Source organism: Esox lucius, chromosome 9 (genome assembly GCF_011004845.1).
Source record: "Esox lucius isolate fEsoLuc1 chromosome 9, fEsoLuc1.pri, whole genome shotgun sequence".
Lineage (NCBI taxonomy): Eukaryota > Metazoa > Chordata > Actinopteri > Esociformes > Esocidae > Esox > Esox lucius.
This window is the reverse complement of record NC_047577.1, coordinates 5,825,243-5,830,726: the sequence shown is the minus strand read 5'-3', so window position 1 is coordinate 5,830,726 and position 5,484 is coordinate 5,825,243. Positions and strand designations below refer to the sequence as shown.

The following is a 5,484-nucleotide window of genomic DNA, read 5'->3' as shown; positions in this document are numbered from 1 at the left end:
GGGTTGGGGGAGGGGGGGGTAGTTGAGGCGGTATTCTCTCCACTCTTTGGAGGGGGGGGGGGGTCAAAGGGGCCACTGTAGAGTGTGGAGAGAGTAGAGAGAGGGGAAAAAGAGAGAATAAAGAAAGGGGAGAGGGGAGGAGGGAGAGGGGAGGGGGGAGGGGGGGAATGGGACAGGGGGAGGACAACAGGAGAGAGGAGAAAGAGACAATTAAAAAAAATTATAATAAGGATTGAAGTTTTATTAAGTCCAGCATTATCTTCCTTTGCAACTGTCTCTCGGATAATTATCCAGAAATGACAAATAGGACACCCTATTCTATTATAGTGTACATCCTCATTATAATGTACCCTCATCCCCTATACTGTACGTGCTGTGGAAGTTGACACAACTTCCCTTTAGTGGCATGTCAGTTTTGCCTCTCCAACTCACGTTGAGCATTAGATCTTGACCTAACCACAGGTCTAAGATCAGTTCGACCTCTCCAAATTCAGGCCTTAACCACTACATACTAACCTTCCCACAGCTGTAGGACCTTCTCAGACCTTCGATTACAATCCAGGAGGAAATCCATTCCACTTGTTAGTAGGAAATAGGTCATACGAACTGTCCCTATTGATGTGTCTGGCAGAGATTGGTGCAATCCAGGCCAACACACACACACGCACACACAGACACACACACACACAGACACAATAACCCACTTTAACTTCTAAACTCATTAATTACCAGAGACATTTAGGGAATTCACGTCGTAGCTGTAACAGCTCTTGGTCCCTCCTGCGTCAGTCATTCTCCTACAGAATGTGTTCCAATTAACCTGTTCCTGCAGTGGGCTTAATTATGCAGTGTCTCACAACACCGGGGTGACTGTTCAGAGAAGCACAGTGGGTCAGTAGTGTCTGTCCTTGACTGCCTGAGATCTTGTCAACATCTGGCCAAAAAATGGAGCATATATCCTTTCACACCAATGTTACTAGAGACAAAAGCACTCATGAAACATACATTTAATAAACCCACGGGCAGGACACTGTGTTTACTTCACTTTGTTTCCTTTTCTTTTTGGAGTGCACTGTAATCTCACAGTCATTGTTTGATTTCAAATCCAAACTTTCGGGGTACCATGCATGAAGGAGAGAAAAACCCTCAACGGTATCAATACTTGTAGAGGGCACTGTGCTTATCAATACAGCAGAGCGTAAGCCCCCCCCCCTTTTAGATAACCTTAGTCAACACAGAGTCACAGAATACTTTCTCCTACAGTAGAGCTGACTTAAGCAATATCACAGAAGAACTGCAGTACACACAGAGGAGCAAGGCAGACTGGAGAGACACAAGGAGAGAGGGAGAGGAGAGGGAGAGCGAGGTAGATGGAGGTAGAGAGTGGAATAGTTAACAGAGGAGAAGGAGGGGTGAGAGAGAGAGGAGAAAGGAGAGTAAGAGAGAGGAATGGCTAGTGAGGAGCTGAGAGAGGAAGACTGAGGGCAAGAGAGCTTGAGAGAAAAGAGAGAGCAAGGAGAGAGACAGGCATGAGGACAGGGAATAGAGTGTATGGAGACATCAGCAGTTCAATCAGTATCACCTTTCTGCCAAATCATCTACCAGCCCTCACTCACACACACACACACCTGTCTCCTATTCAAGCAGGTTTATTAAGATTCTCTGACCTGAAGAGCAGATGTTCAACCTAGTTAGTGGAACAAAGGCCAGGTCAAAAGTGATGCACAATGGAGGAAATAACGGGTCATACTGGACAGGATACTGGACTGAAACACACACACAGAGCGAGCAGTAATACAGAGTTTCACCTGTGTGTCCTATTGTGTGCTTCTCAGTCAGCTAGAATCTGATTCCTCAGAAGCACACCCACCCTGTACGCTGAGGAAAGTAAATTATGAACTGCTGACACAGACATCACCTCTGTGGCTGTTCCCCTCCGTGGCTGTTCCCCTCTGCAGAGACACTGATTCCCATGTCAGTGACCATACATTCAGAGAACTACATTTAAAAAACGCAATGATTGTCATTTAACAGCGGCAATCCAGAGCAATTTATAGGTAGTGAGCGTATTTTTTACATTTCTGCACTGCTCATTGTGGGAATCGAGCCTAAAACCTTGGCTTTGCAAGCACCTTCTCGACCAAGCCACAAAAGACATAGCCTATCCTTGAACCCTTTTGCTTAATCTGCCTGTGGTATTCCCTCAAACATTCAGAAGTCCCACCTCAGGGACCCCCAGTCACTTTGTTAAAGCTCCAGACAGATTAACCTATTCAAGGCCTTCGTCGGGATTTGAAGGCTTGAATCGGGCGTGCCTGCTCCGGAGCAGATCAAACACATGTAAAAACTGATGGTCCGGCCGAGAGGTGTGGAAAAGACCGGCACGAATGCAGAGGGGACTGAGCGCGTGACTTCCACGAGGAAAGAGCAGTCCTTGTTATGTTGGGTAGAGCCGCTGCTCGTGCCTAAGTTCTGTTACGTCACCGTGGTTACAATACCTGCACATGGGCATTAGAGGAGCAGAGGCATTTGACTGGTGGCAATGGGATCGGATGGGTTGCGTGTCTTGCCCTCGCAACACACAGACGATCCGCGGCGGCGATAAGCTACTATAGCGCGTTGATCTGGGCGTACGGTGTAGCTGTCGAGGAAACGTGGTCACAACCAACCACATAAAAGCTTTCCTAGGCTACAACACATGACCCCCCCCCCCCCCCCCCCCCCAAATAAAACAAAAACGAACTTAATGACCTATGGATATTTTTAAATAAACTTGTTTCTATATAAAACAAGCTTACGGTTGTTATATTAAATCACAAATGTGTTTAGAGGCTGACAAGCATGACGGTGTTCTACAGCATTTTGATCAGAGGGACTCACTCCTTACCTTTGCCATCATCACTCCCCGACACCTGCCACAATCCTGTCCTCTTTGCCCCTCAATGCTGCGTCGGTATTCCCTCAGCAGGCTTCGGTCTGTGTCAGCCGCACTGAGTGGGAACAACGTGAAGCGGACCGGTCGCAAACCGAGAGGGCAGACAAGCAGAACTATGTGCCTCAGGCCCGTGTCGTGGATCGAACCGCTGTGGATTTACGGAGGGAAGTGTTCACCGCGGTCGGCTGAAGTTGCGACGAGTGAAGCAGCAACCGTGAAATACGCGTCGGACGCGGACGACCCTACAGCACCCAATCGCGTGGCAGGGACCGCACGCTCTCTCGCGCGCCCACTCACACAAGGCACGCAAGTTTGGCATGCGCGGGTGCACGCAGCATAGGGGGGGGGGGGGGGGTTAGAAAGCGAGATAACGTGAAATAGAAAGAGGCGCGGATCGGAGCTGTACAGCAGCCTACCACAGGCTACAGATTTAGTGTGTGGAGGGATGGACGGCGAGGATGGATGTTTGTAATGAGTAATGAGTGATAGAACGTTTTTAGTGAAAAACAATTGTGTGTAGTTTTGGAGTTTGGCTTACTTCTAGGTTTAGGTATTATTGTTTAGGTTTATGATAAGACATAAAAGTTAGGTTATTAAGGTTAGGGAAAGGTTTAGGACTAAGACTAGGGAACATAGAACATGGGTTGCTGAGTCTCAGGTCCCCACAAGGATAGAAAGACAAACACCCCTCTGGCAGTAGCACATTAGAAAGACATGCTCCAATGACATCACACAGCACCACAACACAGTGACATCACACAGGACCACAACACAGTGACATCACAAAGGACCACAACACGATGACATCACACAGGACCACAACACAATGACATCACAAAGGACCACAACAAGATGACATCACACAGGACCACAACAAGATGACATCACACAGGACCACAACACAGTGACATCACAAAGGACCACAACACAATGACATCACAAAGGACCACAACACGATGACATCACACAGGACCACAACACAATGACATCACAAAGGACCACAACACAATGACATCACACAGGACCATAGCACAACGACATCACACAGGACCACAACACAGTGACATCTAGTCCAACAAAGCAAGGTGATTGACTTTATTGTGATACATTCTCAGAACAAGAGGGTTTCATAATCAGAGTGTGTTGTTGGGCTCAGAGGTGTGTCAGTTCATCCAGGAGGTTGTGCAGCCTCATCCAACATCACACACAGAGAGTCCACCAGACCCTCCATCAGAATATACACCTGCAGGACCAAAAGGTGACAGAGAGAGTTGAAGGGAGGGGGACAGAGACATGGAGGGAGAGAGACATGGAGGAACAGAAACATGGAGGGACAGAGAGAGACATGGAGGGACAGAGACATGTAGGGACAGAGACATGGAGGGACAGAGAGAGACAATGGAGGGACAGAGAGACATGGGTGGAGAGAAAGACATGGAGGGAGAGAGACATGGAGGGACAGAGAGAGACATGGAGGGAGAGAGGGACATGGAGGGAGAGAGACATGGAGGGACAGAGAGAGACATGGAGGGAGAGAGGGACATGGAGGGAGAGAGGGACATGGGGGGTACAGAAAGACATGAGGGAGAGAAAGACATGGAGGAACAAAGACATGGAGGAACAGAGTAGTGAGTCAGTAGAACAGAGTAATAGAACTAATATCATACAAGTAGTGTAAGTCAGAAGAACAGTGTAATAGAACTCATATCATATGAGTAGTGGGAGTCAGTAGAACAGTGTAATAGAACTCATATCATATGAGTAGTGGGAGTCAGTAGAACAGTGTAATAGAATTAATATCATACGAGTAGTGGGAGTCAGTAGAACAGTGTAATAGAACTCATATCATACGAGTAGTGTAAGTCAGAAGAACAGTGTAATAGAATTCATATCATACGAGTAGTGTGAGTCAGTAGAACAGAGTAATAGAATTCATATCATACGAGTAGTGTGAGTCAGTAGAACAGAGTAATAGAATTCATATCATATGAGTAGTGTGAGTCAGTAGAACAGTGTAATAGAACTCATATCATATGAGTAGCGTGAGTCAGTAGAACAGTGTAATAGAACTCATATCATATGAGTAGTGTGAGTCAGTAGAACAGTGTAATAGAACTCATATCATATGAGTAGTGTGAGTCAGTAGAACAGTGTAATAGAATTCATACCATACGAGTAGTGTAAGTCAGTGTACTAACCTGTTGGTGCAGCTGTCTCTTGTATTTGTCCTGTACTTCAGGCTCCAGGACGAAGTCGATGTGAGGATCGGGGGAGTCGATGTGAGGCTCGGGGGAGTCAGTGTGAGGGTCAGGGGAGTCGGTATGAGGGTCAGGGGAGTTGGTATGAGGGCTGGCTACCTCGGATGAGGCCTCCCTGGGTTTACCTCCAGGACGCTTCCCGCCCAACGCCTCCTCACAACCCCTTTTCTTACTGCCGGGACGCTGCTGGGGAGAGAGGGAGGGTTGGGTTGTAGGAAGAAATGACAGAGAGGGAGGGTTGGGTTGTAGGAAGAAATGACAGAGAGGGAGGGGTGGCCGTGATTGAGAGGG

General features: G+C 47.6%; 1 long non-coding RNA gene across 2 annotated transcripts in view; it reads right to left on the bottom strand.

Moving 5' to 3' along the window:
• Window positions 1–4,024: 4,024 nt before the first annotated feature.
• mycbpap overlaps window positions 4,025–5,484 on the bottom strand; it is a 19,068-nt gene continuing 17,608 nt past the window's right edge. Inside the window, exons 19-20 of one of the 2 annotated variants that reach the window (XR_003782234.2) lie at window positions 5,134–5,379; window positions 4,025–4,178 (exon numbers count right to left, since the gene is read on the bottom strand). This is a non-coding gene — a long non-coding RNA (mycbp associated protein). The remainder of the gene's footprint in view (window positions 4,179–5,133; window positions 5,380–5,484) is intronic. The other variant, XR_003782235.2, reaches the window with a different exon arrangement.